This window comes from Phocoena phocoena, chromosome 11 (genome assembly GCF_963924675.1).
Source record: "Phocoena phocoena chromosome 11, mPhoPho1.1, whole genome shotgun sequence".
Lineage (NCBI taxonomy): Eukaryota > Metazoa > Chordata > Mammalia > Artiodactyla > Phocoenidae > Phocoena > Phocoena phocoena.
In genome coordinates, this window is record NC_089229.1 from 59,231,127 (window position 1) to 59,247,349 (window position 16,223).

General features: G+C 39.1%; 1 pseudogene; it reads right to left on the bottom strand.

Annotated features, from left to right (window-relative positions):
• Positions 1-4,856: 4,856 nt before the first annotated feature.
• LOC136131090 (olfactory receptor 9K2-like) lies at positions 4,857-5,795 on the bottom strand (annotated as a pseudogene).
• Positions 5,796-16,223: the final 10,428 nt, after the last annotated feature.

A 16,223-nucleotide genomic window follows, 5' to 3' on the forward strand; every position in this document is an offset into this window, starting at 1 on the left:
TAATACTGGATATCTCTAAAGGAAGTTAAGACCCTAGAACACTTTGGGAAAAGTGTAGAAAAAGAAATTCAATATCTTCAGGAGATAGCAGTGCCAAGGAGGATTAACCATAGAAGTTCTTGTCTCATATATCCTGGTTAGATGCCCCTGAGGTGTCAGAAAACCTTCCCTTCACCAGTGACAAAGCAAACAGCCAGCAACTTTCAAAGCAGCTGGGATGCTTCTCTCTAAGGATGTTGGTGGCAGACATTAAACTTAAAAATGGCCTTCCTGATATCAGTGAGAATAGAGGAATGAGAGAGTTCAAACTGTGGCCTCTGACTGACAGAGCAAAGGAAGATTTGGTTAACATAATAGTAGCAACTCTGGTTTATTAGTCCAAAGGATGGATGTGGTATAGTAATCTCCACTTAAGGTTAGGTAATCATGAAGTATCTAGGAATAAAGAAAGTGGACACTCTTCTGAGAGAGAGAGAGAGAGAGAGAGAGAAAGAAAGATTAGCTCTCTCCAGTCAACAGAAAGCTGACTTGAGCCACCATGATTCAGATCATACCCATCTCCCAATTCATACACCTGAGTTGGTTCACAAAGAGTCACTGGAATGAAGAGAAGGCTGGATACTCTTGAGTAAGATATGAACTGAAATCCTTCCAACAAACCTTCTTTAAATATGTGTGTCTAATTTTTGGGTGACCAAACACTGAAGAAAAGTACATGCCCAAACATTTTGTGGACTTTTAGAGCTATTTAGACCCTGTCTCAGAACTATCCAGCAGAGGGACAAAGAGCCTGAAATTTCTTGAAGTAAATATTTTTAATAGTGTGACGTTTGACAACGTCACACTATTGGATCCTATTTGAAGGTTCTTTGTCTATTTTTCACTCTCTAACTTCCTAGAATGCTGCCTAGGGACTCACTTTCTCCAGCCTTATCATTGTGTATGTGCCACCAGAGCAAAGGAAAATTTTATATATCTAATTATTCATCTTTTGCTTAAGTCATCCAAAGTTCAGTTATGTGGGTTGCCACTAAAGAAACCTAACTATAAGACATGAAATTGAGGAAACTGATACCCATCATCACAGTGCCAAACAATGTGAATAAATGAATGATTGTTTACAAGTTGATAAGGAAAGAAGAAACTATTTTTAAAATCTAGAAGTCATATTCTGTAAAAGTAAGAAATATAAAAATTAGTCTTTGATTAAAGTTTTTTGGGAGGTTTGTCTTTTTTTTGGGGGGGTTTGTCTTTTATTTTTACAAATTAGAATAATTAAGAAATGATGTTGACCATCTGTATGTCTTCTTTGGAGAAATGTCTATTTAGGTCTTCTGCCCATTTTTTTGATTGGGTTGTTTGTTTTGATGATATTAAGTTGCATGAGATATCACTTATATATGGAATCTTTAAAAAAAAAAAGGATACAAATGATCTTATTCACAAAACAGAAACAAACTCACAAACTTAGCGAACGAACTTATGGTTACCAGTGGGGAATGGTGGTAGGGAGGGATAGTTAGGGAGTTTGGGATTGTCATGTACACACTGCTATATTGAAAATGGATAACCAACAAGGACCTACTGTATAGCACAAGGAACTCTGCTCAATATTATATAACAACCTAAATGGGAAAAGAATTTGAAAAAGAATTTTAAAGAAAGGAAAAGAAAATCTGTTCTTCAACTAAAAAAAAAAAAGAAAAGAAAAAAGAAATGATGTTAAAAAAAAAAAAGAAAGAAATGATGTTGAAATGGACTCTCTTTTCAGTTCCAGGATACCTTGCTTTTTTCTTATCCCATCCTTTCTCTCTTTTTCCCCTCCCTCCCTCTCCAGCCCTTAACAGTAAGTAGCTTTGTACTCACTGAGATCACTTATATAATAGCTTATGCACACTCAAAATTTTTTATTGATTTTATGACTTATACTGATATTATGGGATAGGATAAAGTGACATCTCATACTTCACAAGAGTAAGAATAACAGTCCAATACATATTCAAATTTCAACATTTCTGCAATATCTAATCAGTTCAGCTATTCCAATCACCACAACAATTTAAATCTCATAATAAGAGTTAAAATTATCCTAAGGAAACACAAATGGGGCAAGCTTTGGGTGTTTGTCCAACAGATGTTTAATTTACTAATTTTAACTTACATTTGTGAATTTTTGAATTATCATTTGCAATTACGTGAGTCAGAGAATCTTAGTATCCTGGCAATAGAAAATATTAGTATAAACGCCCTCACCAAATTTCTGCATCAATACACTAAACATTAGGTAAACATTAACAATCAAAAAAATTAAAGACAAAATACAGCACATGATGTTATAGGACAATTAATATACATGCATGTCCAAAAATCTGTAACCAGGGAAGATGAGACAATGCAGTACAAACAAATTGTTTGAGACGTCTAATGCAATCTTCAGCCTCTCAAGATCACATCCCTATTGAAACACTTCTCCATGTGGATACAGTTTTCAAGTCCTCTCAAAGTAACGACGTATGATGTACATGATGCAGAATACAATCCTCAGACTCCCTTGGAATGTGACAACATTTTGTAAGCAATCCGTGCATCATTGAAAAAGAACACACTTTGTCAATAAAAGCCAACGAAAGTTTGGTAAGACACTGGGTTGTTCTGATGGAATCTTGATGGCACATGTAACAAGAGAGGTATAAATTAGGCACTACTTTTCATATAAGGCCTGTGAACCCAGAAAAAAATTTACCAAGAAAAACGTTTATGACAATTAAAAGAAAGTAAGAGAGCTTAATTTAACACGTTTGAAAGCAATCTGCCTTGATTTTCAGCTTTCCCGGATTTCTTCCAACATTTGGAATGATTTAAGCAATGCCACTTTTGAGGTTATACACAGGAAAACTGTAATCTGTTATGGCTACAAAACAGGAAATATAACCCACCAGGCTAAAAACTAAAGCAAATTAATCTAGGCTATATTCTTATTCAATATTTGATTGTCTTTTCCCAATAGTCCTTCATAACCCACACTTGTTAGATACATCAAAGAGTGACATTCTAAGGGTAATAGACATGCAATGGAAATAAGTAAAACCTAAACCTAAAAAGAGTATTTCCAGACTTACAATAATCAATGCCAAAGCTCAGTTTCCCAAGCTGATTTGGATTCGTATTCTACCCTCAAATGACATTTTTCTGAATATCAAGAAAAATGGTAGAATCTGAGCACCAAGAAAAATGGTAGATCCACAGGTTTAGGGAGAAGGAGATAAATATAACCTTGATTTATTGTCACTTAGCTTCTCTCTTTATTCAATAAGAATATTTATTTCTCAAACCTCTTATGCTAATAAACATTAACCCATAAAGATGTATGCAGTTGTGCATTCATCATAGGAGGCTTTGCTATCTAAACAAAAACAGAAAAATAGAAGACCTAATCAAAGATCCATATTTTAGGTTTTCACAATGCCAAGAAGACGGACAAAACTGGTAATTATATTTTATTTCTTAGGCTTAGTTCTTGTCTAGAATTTAATGTTGTCCTGACTTAGACATTGTAATTGTTTAACTAAAGCATTACTTATATCAACTATAAAGATGATAACTCTGGCACGACTTTCTCTAGAACTTGGCTCCCCTTAATACCTATCAGATCTGTGGGATGCTGCTTTAACCACCCTTCCCTTCTCAACTGACATCTGATATTTAGGACTAATCACATTTTAAAATTACCCCATATTCAAATAACCCAAACACACTCATACATAGACAAACACACACATGCATGCACACAAATATGTATGTACATTTACATATAATCCAGCTATCCATAGAGGTTATTGTAAAGGATTGTGATTTTTTTTTTTTTTTTGCGGTACGCGGGCCTCTCACTGTTGTGGCCTCTCCCGTTGCGGAGCACAGGCTCAACGGCCATGGCTCACAGGCCCAGCCGCTCCGCGGCATGTGGGATCCTCCCGAACCGGGGCACGGACCCGTGTCCCCTGCATCGGCAGGCGGACTCTCAACCACTGCGCCACCAGGGAAGCCCGGGATTGTGATATTTTTAACTGAGATTTTCAAACTGACTTTATTTCAACACAGTGCTTTCCTTAATTGCACACTCACTACCAATAATTTGTATTACCCAAAAGATAGAGGGCATGAGCTGTAAAACATCATAAATATCATAAAATGTTCTCATCATATGAGAGCAAAGTAAGAAGACTGTGCCATTCAAGGAAAACCAAAATGTCATAATTTAAAAATGTCATAATTTAAACCAAATCATTGCAGTCTTCTCATGTTTCTTCTTATTTGGCCCCTTTAATTCCACAAAGATCAGTGGTTATTTCATCTTTCCTTTCCCTCTTCATCATATACACGTGTCCTCACACCTTTGACATGACATCAAAAACACAACACAACACTAGCGTTTATTCTGTCATTTGCATATAAACAAGTTGGGTCACACAGGTTCCAAGTGAATCGTTATACTAGGTATTTTCTAAATTTTACTTAGGCATACAGGGAAGAGAAACAGTACAATTTTATACTTCTCCATTTACATGCATATTATTACCTGGAGAGTGAGAAATATATCTCTTTAGAAATACAGCAAATTTTCATGGGTGTCCAGAACTTTCAGATTTAACTTTGCCTTGAGGAAAAATGAAAAGTAAATAGTGAAAAGTGAATTTGTAGCATTCTTTATAGGATATTATTAATGCTGTTGAATAAAACAGATAGGGTTTTTGGTTTTGCTTTTATTCTTTTTAAAACCTGAGCTTTAAATGCATAAGTCTAGGAGATTCAGAGGACAAAAATCAAATGATGCAAGAAACAGTCGAGTGGAAGTATATTTAGAGTAAAACTTTTTTCTTCCATACGACTTTTCTCATGGCATCTTTAACATCCTTATTTCTTAGAGAGTAGAGTAAAGGGTTCAGCATAGGTGTGAATAAAATGTAATATATTGAAGCCGCTTTATGAAGTTCTGGGTTATTTGGCGGTGTGAGGTAGACAAAGGAGACAGTCCCATAGAGCAAACTTACAACTCCCAGATGGGAGCTGCAAGTGGAGAAGCCTTTCTTCCTTCCTTTGCTGGAGCAGATCTTTAAAACTGTGGACACAATATCATGTAAGATACTACAGTGACAACTATTGTGGACAAATAAAGAGGATAGCCAAACCAAGTGACACCATCTTATTGATAAAGACATTGGAACAGGAGATCTTCTCAATTGGGCTTGAATCATAGTAGAAGTGATCAATGACTCAAGAGGCACAGAAAGACATTGAGAATGTTACACTGATTTGAAGAATGGAACAGACCCAGCCACGGAGATAAGAACCAGCCACCAACTGGATACAGAGACTTCTTGACATGCGGACAGTATAGAGGAGCAGGTTGCAGATGGCAATGAAGTGGTCATAGGCCATGGCTGCCAAGACAAAGGCCTCTGTCACCATGAAAAGTGCATAAAGAAACAGCTGAGCCACACAACCTGCAAAGGATATGGTCTTTTTCTGAGACAGGATGTTGACCATGGCTCTGGGTACAATAACAGTGGAGTAGGAGAGGTCAGTGATGGAGAGATTGCCTAGGAAGAAATACATTGGTGTGTTTAGCCGGGGATCAGTCACAATGGTGCCAATCATACTAAGGTTTCCCAGAGGGACCATCCCATAAACAATCAGGAATAGCAGGAAGAGGAGACTGTGGAGCTCTGGACGGACCCTGATGCTGCAAGAATGAAGTCAGTCACTTCTGAATGGTTGTCTCCTCCCTTATCATCCATGGCAAACTTCTGCTTAAAGGCATAAGAGAAAGTCACACAAGTAAAGTTTCTGCTCTTTCTCTACTCTCACAAATAACACTTCACATTTAAGAAGACTTTCTAGGGGCTTCCCTGGTGGCGCAGTGGTTAAGAATCCGCCTGCTGGTTCAGGAAACACTAGTTCGAGCCCTGGGCTGGGAAGATCCCACATGCCACAGAGCGACTAAGTCTGTGTGCTGCGACTACTGAGCCTACACTCTAGAGCCAGCGAGCTACAACTACTGAGCCTGCACTCTAGAGCCAGCGAGCTACAACTACTGAGCCTGCACTCTAGAGCCCATGAGCCACAACTACTGAAGCCCTCGTGCCGCAGCTACTGAAGCCCGTGTGCCTAGAGCCCATGCTCTGCAACAAGAGAAGCCACCGCAATAAGAAGCCTGCGCACCGCAAAGGAGAGTAGCCCCCACTTGCCGCAAGTAAAGAAAGCCCATGCACAGCATTGAAGACCCAATGCAGCCAAAAATAAATAAATAAAAATTTTAAAATAAATAAATAAAAAGACTTTATAGTTGACATAATACTTTCATATCCATTATTCCATTAAGCTTACACATATGGCCAAAGGAAAATTAGAGATAGTTTGACTTGCCTGAGGTAACACACCTGGTTAAAAATGGAGTTTGGACTCAAGATGAAATATTTTGAATTCAAGTCTAGGGTTAATTACAACACAACATAACTTGACACTTATTTATATCTCTCTACCTTGTCAAATGAGATGTTTTGTGAGATGTCATCTGTGATTTAAAAATATTAAAATCTGATAAACTTGTACTAAGAAAAGGACACTTCCTTAAATTTCAATTTATCATTTAATATTCAGCTTTATCTGTAATACTTTGCTTCAATTCAGTAATAAAAAATAAATGAAGGAAAAGGAAGCTAAAAGTACATTCCAAGATAATATGAACTTTCTACCAAAAAGAGCTCTTACAACTGCAAGTACATTACTAAACAACTAACTGTCATACTTAGAGATCTTTTAAAATTAAATCAGTCTTCAACTTCTGGAACTAGTCTAATTTTATTTAAGTGCAAAAACAAAATGAGAGTGATACCTTTATATTTTTTATCCTGTGACGTTTATTTATTTATTTAATTTATTATTTTTTTTGCGGTATGCGGGTCTCTCACTGTTGTGGCCTCTCCCGTTGCGGAGCACAGGCTCCGGACGTGCAGGCTCAGCGGCCATGCCTCACGGGCCTAGCCGCTCCGCGGCATGTGGGATCTTCCCGGACCGGGGCACAAACCCGTGTCCCCTGCATCGGCAGGTGGACTTTCACTGCGCCACGAGGGAAGCCCCTGTGATGTTTATTGATCCTAGTTTTCTCTACATAAATCTGTCAAGACATCCATGTCATCTCAAACTTTTCTAAATAAGAGAAAAAAAATTGAAGTTTCATTATAAGGAACCAATCAAAAATGTTAACTGTGTAAAAGAGTATATTAGATTAGAAAGCAAATTTTACTGAACTCTTTTATTTATTTATTTTTTTTTAAAATTTATTTATTTTTGGCTGTGTTGGGTCTTCGTTTACTGTGCGAGGGCTTTCTCTAGTTGCGGTGAGCGGGTGCCACTCTTCATCGCTGTACGTGGGCCTCTTACTATCGCGGCCTCTCTTGTTGTGGAGCACAGGCTCCAGACGCGGAGGCTCAGTAGTTGTGGCTCACGGGCCCAGTTGCCCCGCGGCATGTGGGATCTTCCCAGATCAGGGCTCGAACCCGTGACCCCTGCATTGGCAGGCGGATTCTTAACCACTGTGCCACCAGGGAAGCCCCTACTGAACTCTTAATATGATGGTTAGAGCTCAGTAGTTTTAAGAACAAATAAATATTGATTTCCCAGGAGCATCCAAATTAATCTGTTTGCATTTGGGTGACCTGTTGAGTAACCAAGGCAACTTTGGTTAATTTGAAATATTTCTATTATTTCTCTATGAGACAACACATTCATTGTCAATTAAGTCGTCTAGCTATTAAGGATAATCTTACACATCTTTTCTTATAGATGACATTTAAACCAAATGTCATTTATCCTTCCAGAGAGTGGTATGGATAAGAAAAACCAGCAAACGATCCACAAAATGTCTTTACCAAATTAAAATGAATGATATAGTAACAATCAAAATTAGAGAGTATGATGAGTTTCTTTTTTTTTTTTTTTTTTTGCGGTACGCGGGCCTCTCACTGTTGTGGCCTCTCCCGTTGTGGAGCAACAGGCTCCGGACGTGCAGGCTCAGCGGCCATGGCTCATGGGCGCAGCCGCTCCGCGGCATGTGGGATCTTCCCAGACCGGGGCACGAACCCGTGTCCCCTGCATCGGCAGGCGGACTCTCAACCACTGCGCCACCAGGGAAGCCCCGATGAGTTTCTTTTTGACTCTCAAAATTCCCTCAATTGTAAGAGCTTTTATTTTTTGTTTTTCTCTGGTCTGCAAAAATCCCTTGGATCCTAAAGCCTTCATGATCTTCTCTGCTTCTTTCACTTGTTTCTCCCAATAACTCTCAAAAAAGGACATGAGGGAATTCCCTGGCAGTCCAGTGGTTAAGACTCCACGCTTTCACTACCGAGAGCCTGGGTTTGATCCCTGGTCGGGGAACTAAGATCTCACAGGCCACGCACTGCGCATGCCCCCCCCCCCAAAATGACATAAAGTTAATTCATATAAATTCAAATCAAGGGGGAAACAAAATAATAATACTATTCTCAGTCTCCATCCTCACTCCACTGCTCTACTACATATTTGAAATCCGTTCAAATAATTGTATAGCAATTTGGTTTTATTAGAGGATGAGGGAATGAATTAAGTTTACAGGTTAACATACATGAAGACAATTATCTTTTATTCTAGAACTAATAGAATGACTGTTTTTAGGCATAAAGCTGAAGGGAGCAGTTTCAGCCATCATGTGTTGGTTTGCAATCAGGAAAAGAAGATTTAGAATAGAAAGCACTTCTGAAACATGCTAAAATCATTTCACAAAACTTCTTTCTGCAAAGAGACACAAGATTAATAGGCCTTGCACTTTGCGTCTATTTAAAAAGGAGGAGGAGGAGAAGAGGAAGAAGAAGGAGCAGAAGATGGAGAAGGAGAAGAAATTTTGTTCTTAAGCCAAGTCAAATGTTACTTTTTTGATGCTATATCAATAAAAGTAACATTAATATTTCAAGGATAACCTAACCTAGGATAATATAATAGAGTAATATCATTTATATTGCTTTTGTACAAAAGTATAGAATATAAACTAAGAAAAGATTCACCTCTGTTCATAGAATTATAAAGAGTCCATATTAGGCAAGAAATAATAAAAATAGAGACAATGGAGGATTTTTATAATTTTGAATTCTAAGAAGTGGAACAAGAGAGAAAAAAAGAGATCATGCAATATACATCATTAGTACTATTTTAAACATCAGTTATCATATTACCAGTCTGATTTAACCATGATCTTTCTTAAAGCAATGAAATATGAATTATCAGGCTTTACTTTCATCTTGATAATATTTCACTCGTGGCACAGCACATTTTGAAATTCAAGAAAAATGTATTTTAATCATATAGAAAATGTTCTTGGCTGCCTTCTAGGTGCTCATTGAAATAATTTTTGAACAGAAATACTTCAAGATTGCTTGGTAATGCCTCCTTAAAGGTTTATGAAGATCTATTAATTAATTTAAGAGGTGTACACTTGTTAAATCACTATAAATCCAGCTTTGTTTTCACAGAGATTCTAGGATAGCTCATTAACATAAAGATACCTGAGGGACCTTCAAGATGGCAGAGGAGTAAGATGTGGAGATCACCTTCCTCCCCATAAATACATCAGAAATACATCTACATGTGGGGCTTCCCCGGTGGCGCAGTGGTTGAGAGTCCGCCTGCCGTTGCAGGGGACACGGGTTCGTGCCGCGGTCCGGGAAGATCCCACATGCTGTGGAGTGGCTAGGACCGTGAGCCATGGCCGCTGAGCCTGCGCGTCTGGAGCCTGTGCTCCGCAACGCGAGAGGCCACAACAGTGAGAGGCCCACGTACCGCAAAAAAAACCACAAACAACCCCCCCCCCAAAAAAACCCAAAAACCCAGAGAGCTTTGAAGCAGAAACAGAAAATGTTAAATTTGCTAAATTGAGGAAGTTCCTAGATGGCCATATATTACACTTTTCAGTACTTTCCACAGCAGTGAAGTATTTTAGTTGTTTTAAAAATTGAAATAGAGATAATGAGAGGTTGTCTCAGCAAAAAGTAATGAGCACAGGCTTACTTTCTGTCCTGACTCCCTGGTCCTTGAACGACACATGAAATCACTTTTTTCCTTTCTCTCTAGCTGCTAACCCACATGTGATACTGGTCAGAATAAGTTGACATCAGCCAGTCCCAAATTCTACCTGCTGACCTAATCTTACACTCCAGCTTACCGCTTACTTCTCCTTTTGTGTTATAGTTTGGAAGAGTGATTTCACCACATGCTTAGATGAACCATTAAGTGGCCAGCAGCTCTTCCAAACTCAAAAATCTCCCCACACATATCAACCAATTGCTGTTGACTAAAAACAGTGAATTTTGCTCAAGATGCATGTTTTTTTAAGACACAGTGACTTTATACAGAGCAAAACATCAGAGGTGTCTTTTCCTCTGAATGGGAATCGGGGCTCCAAGGATCAAGCCCCAGACTTGAAAGAACAGCTACACCGTTCTATCTTCTCCAGAGCTCCACTTCAGCTTCATTAGACTTTGAAGAAGAGAGGTACAATACAAAAGTGATACGAGCATATACATTTCCAAATATTTCCAAAGTGCTTAGATCTATACTTTAGTACCTATATTTTTAAAGCAATATTTGTAAAGTACCTATGACAACATAAAAGAGGTACATACTGAAACTGTTCATTATTGTGCATACAATAAATCCTGATTGAGTGCTCACTAGCAGTAAGGCGCTGTGCTAGCAAAGCTCTCTATATAATGGGACATGTGTGCATGGTACTGAACAATGTATTTTCTAAAAACTACTCAGGAAAAAATTGGCTTATGTGTATGACAGAAATACCTTTTATTCTAAGTTTAAGAAATAACTGACTTTAAATCTCATAACTTCATAAAATGGATTCATCTTTTTCATCAAAAAAATTATGTGTATAGATGTGGTACGTGATTACTTATAGGGTCAGTCAGTAGAAACAAGCTCAGCTGTAGAGTATTGCATCCCAAAGCTTCCAAATGCTAAGCAAATATCTGTATTCCTTTAGGAGAAACCAGTATTAAAATGTAATATCAAATCAGAAATTTTCGAAACGAGTGAATGCGGACAACCGAAAATACCATGTGGTGGCAGCACGTCCCTATGATAACACTGCTTCCACACTGACTTGTCCGTGGTCAGAAAGAAAACCTTGAGTGAGATGTCCCCCTTAAATCCTAAGTGTTAACCTTAGGAAGAACTTCAGGATCAATTTAGCCCAAGTCTCCCTTCACCTTCCAAAGAGGAAACCTAATTTCTGAAAAATTAAGGCATTTTCCCAAAGTCAAACAAGCAGTTAGTGGACGGAACTGGGATCTGAACCTTGTCTTCTAGCCCCCAGGGCACACTCCCTAATGGTAAAAACCCTTCATTGTGCCATTTCTCTACCCCAAAGCCTCCAGACGATGGTTATCGCTAAGAGAAATGGTACTATGGAATAAAATACGTAAACTGAGCAGCAAGCAGTTTTTTCGTGGGGCCTGCTCCTCTTTCTCTAGTCCCAGCTCCCCATGACCTAAGATCTCCTTTTGGTACCTTCCCATTTTCTAACCCCTCCCCACAAAATGGGAGTGGTTTGGGTATCAATAGGCTCATTCATTTTTTTGGCTGAACCTCATATGTTTACTTTAAATATAAAATGAATGGATGTTGCGCAAATTAAAGTAATATTAGGCTATAGAAATAGACAAACCTTTAAGTTGACTTTACAATCATTCTCCTTCAGGCTAAGTGCAGTCATTTAGTCATTCCTAGTCATTCTTAGTTTGCCTGGGCCTGAGGGGTTTCCCAGAATGTAACATTTTTACTGTACACGCTTTAGGGAAGCTCCCACACCAATCTGGTTTATTTTAGAACTCCAGTAAATCAAACCATCTTTATACTTATTTCTAACAAAACCTATTCATTTTTTTAAAACTAGAATGTATGTATGATAGCTAATTTTTGCCAAGTGCTTGCGAATTTCCTGGGATTCTGCTATGTGACGCATAATAACCTTTTGAGAGAAAATCTTTTATTGTTCTCATGCTTCAGACCAGTGAATTGAGGCTTAAAGAAGATAAGTAATTTAAGATTATACAATTCATAGTGGAAAAGCTAGGTTTCAAGCCCAAATCTGTTGATTCTCAGAGCCTGTGCCCTCATTCACTTCATTACACCATTTCTCATATAGAGGGAATTTTGTTCTGTCTAGAACTTTCTGCATCAGTGGAAATGTTCTATATCTGCTCTGTCCAGTAGGGTAGCCCCTGGCCATCTGTGACTACTGAACATTTGAAATATGGCTTATGTGACTGAGAAACAGAATTTTAATTTTCCTTCATTTCAATTAATTTAAATTTAAATATCTGTCTGTGACTAGTGGACAGCAGAGGTCTTGGTGTGTTACATCAACATACAGGCAGACCTCAGGGATAGTGCAGGTTCGGTTCCAGACCACCACAATATAAATCAAATATCACAATAAAGCGAGTCACACAAATCTTTTGGTTTCCCAGTGCGTATAAAAGTTATGTTTACATTATAGTGTCGTCGATTAAGTATGCAATAGCATTATGTCCCCCAAAAAGCCAGTGTACATACCTGAATTTTAAAATATTGCTAAAAAATGCTAACACCATCTGAGCCTCCGGTGAGTAGTAATCTTTTTACTGGGGGCGTCTTGCCCTGTCGTTGATGGCTGATGACTGATTGGGGTGGTAATTGCTGTAAGGTAGGGTGGCTATTGTAATTGCTTCCAATAAGACAACAATGAATTTTGCCACATCAATTGACTGTTCCTTTCACAAATGATTTCTCTGTAGCATGCAATACTGTTTGATAGCATTTTACCCACAGAAGAATTTCTTTCAAATTTGGAGTTAATCTTCTCAAACCCTGTCACTGTTTTTTCAACTAAGTTTGCATTATATTCTAAATCCCTTGTTGTCATTTCAACAATCAATTAAGTTTACCATTTATATGGGTGCGATTCATGGCCCCCTAAAACAATTACAGTAGTAACCTCAAAGATCACTGATCACAGATCACCAATATTTCAAGAATTATAAAAATGAAGATTTTGCTCACGAAGTGAGCAAATGCTCTCGGAAAAATGCTTCCGGTAGACTTGCTCCACTTAGGGTTACCACAGACCTTCAATGTGTAAAAATTGCAGTATCTGCAAGGTACAATAAAGGGAAGTTCAATAAAACAAGGTGTGCGTGTAATATAATAAAAAGAGAAAGGGCATTAGAGTCAGCCGCCAGCTGTGTGAACTAGAGTGACATTTTTAACTTTAAATCCCTAAGATTCGGTTGACTCATGTATAAAATGAGGATAATTATAATTGCACCAGAGAGTTGTTGTTTTAATGAGATATATAAAATGTTTGGCACTAATAATCACTAAGCATGTTTCATTCGCCCCTTAAAGATCTAAAGGGTTTGGGCAGGAAATTGCATAAGCGCCACTTAGCACTTCTTCCAGTGTTTGACAGTTCATGTCAGAAAATTCTCCAGTGTCTCTCCCATTGTAGAATAATTTGGGTTCTTTCACTACATTCTCTCTTAGAATTATTGCTGGGCTTAAACTTCTAATGACAAATGTAAAGTACCCCACAGTTATCTCAGTGACCAGAACACAGTAATGTGCAATAATGTTTCTTTTCCCCCTTACCTCCCTTAGGACTTGGAATAATTGGTCTTTTAAACCCCATAAAACATCCGTGACGAAGAAGGTAGGAAAGGGTGGGAGGAATATCCTATCTGAATATCCTATCTCTACTTCTCTGAGATCAAAGGATAATTGAACTCACTTTGGGCTCAGGCATGTTCAAGAAACTAGTGCTATACTATCTCTACGATCATTTGATATGTGAGTACAGTCATCCCTCTGTATCCACAGGGAATTTGTTCCAGGACCCCTGTGGATACCCAAATCAGCAGATGCTCAAGTCCCTTATATAAAATGGCATAGTATTTGCATATAACGTACACACATCCTCCTGTATACTGTAAATCGTCTCCAGACTACTTATAATACCCAATACAATGTAGATGGTATGTAAATAGTTGCCAGAGCGGGGTAAATTCAAAACGCTTTTTGGAACTTTCTGGAATTTTTTTCGAATATTTTTGATCTGCAATTGGTTGAATCCATGGATGCAGAGCCCGCAGATACAGAGGGCCAACTGTATATTAGAATGATTGAGAAACAGTGTGACGAGCCTAATTTCATTCTGACCCTGATTTGTTCTGTGGTCATTTTTCATGTTGTGCCTCAGATTTCCCATCTAGGAAATGGGTAGAATCACCTGAAATCTCCCTCAGAATTATGTGAGGATTAAGATCCTTAATTGGGGCTTCCCTAGTGGCACAGTGGTTGAGAGTCTGCCTGCCGATGCAGGGGACACGGGTTTGTGCCCCGGTCCGGGAAGATCCCACATGCCGCAGAGCGGCTAGGCCTGTGGGCCATGGCCGCTGAGCCTGTGCGTCTGGAGCCTGTGCTCCGCAACGAGAGAGGCCCCAACAGTGAGAGGCCTGCGTACCGCAAAAAAAAAAAAAAAAAAAAAGATCCTGAATTATATAAATCCTCCTATTAGTATAATTTACATTTTCATACCACTAATCTCTCATGACCATCTACTATAGCACTATATGTGATGTAAGTTGTAGCTTTTGTAAACCACTTTCGTAAACTGTAAAGCACTAAGCACTAATTATAATCATTCTGTTAGGCAGAAAATATCATCTTCATTTTACCAATCTGGAAATGGATGTTCAACAAATTAAGTGACTTGCCCAAGTCACACTCAAGTGTAATATCGTTGACCACAAAAATAACTGACTTGATCACTCTTTTTCAGAAAAGGATGTTAAAACCAATCCCCAGTGTGTTGAGTGAAAGTAATAGGTTTAGCCTTTCACGAAAGTGGTATGATTGGTCCTTCAGAGGAACTTGCCTGAACGAAGTGTTATAAGACACTGGTCTCCGCCTGGTGAGGGTGAGATGGATGACTGGTCTCCTGATGTCATGCTTCCTCTTCTCCCAACCTCTTAAAGAGGTAATTAAGGAATGTAGCTGCTGTTCTCCTCTGCAGCCACTAGGTGGACACCCCGTCTTCCTGAGGTGCTGGTGTAACAGGCTTAGAAGGTTGAGGATTTCCAGAATTAACGGCCCCAGAGGGAGGGGCTCTCCCCAAGGCTGCACGTGAGTGAACAGCATGGTGATTAAGCCCTGAGATTTAATCACTTGACCAGAGATAAACTGGAAATAAAATTATAGTGGACCCCTGTCCTGTCCATACCCTGGTCATCCTGCCACTTCAGGGCCTTGGCCTAGGTGTTCCAATCTCAGTGGCCCCTTAGCACCCCACCAGCCCTGAAAGTTCAGCGTTCTAGAACTCTAGGCTCACAGCTCAGGTGTCAAGTTAGGGCCTTAGCCTGGGCCAGAGGGAGGTGTTGACCCCTTCCCCAAACGTGTTGAATCAGAAAAGGACCCTATCTGAAGTTACAGAAAGAGGCTGACCAGAAAGAGACAACAGGGACACAGTAACCTGTACAGAGGCTTCTAAAGATGGTAGGAAAAGTGGGAAGTCTTTGCCCAAGGAAGAGGCTCTTTATTTTGTGCCCGTTTCCTTAGTCCAAATTTGCGAAAGCCTGTCTATAAGACAACCCCTGGTATTTATACCCCTCTTGGGTCTTTTTTCTACGTCTTAGGAAGGCCTGATACACGCCCTTCTCAGATTCCCCTTGGTGACTCCTTCCTCAAACTGTTGCTGCTGCTGAGCCATCTGTCACCCCCCAGCGTCTGCAGCCCCCTCCGGAAAGCTGAGTCCCAGCAAGCTGTGACCCAGGCCCAGGGACAGGATGCTGCGGTCACAGCAGGATCTCTGCGAACTGGGGAGGGAGCAGAGGAAGAGAGAGGCTTGATTTGAACTTCACAAAGTAAAGACGCTAGACATTTGTTTTTAATTCAAATAAATATTTATAAGACAGATTCTGTAAGACACCCTTTTAAAGGTTAGTCCCTGCCCCCCAACAATCATAAAGTATGCCCTTAATGAAGGAGTTAGGAAGGACTGTAGAATCTGTAACACTTTATCAATCATACACGTTTAAGATCATTGAATCAAGCCCCTTTAACTTTACATTGAATAAATAGAGATCCAA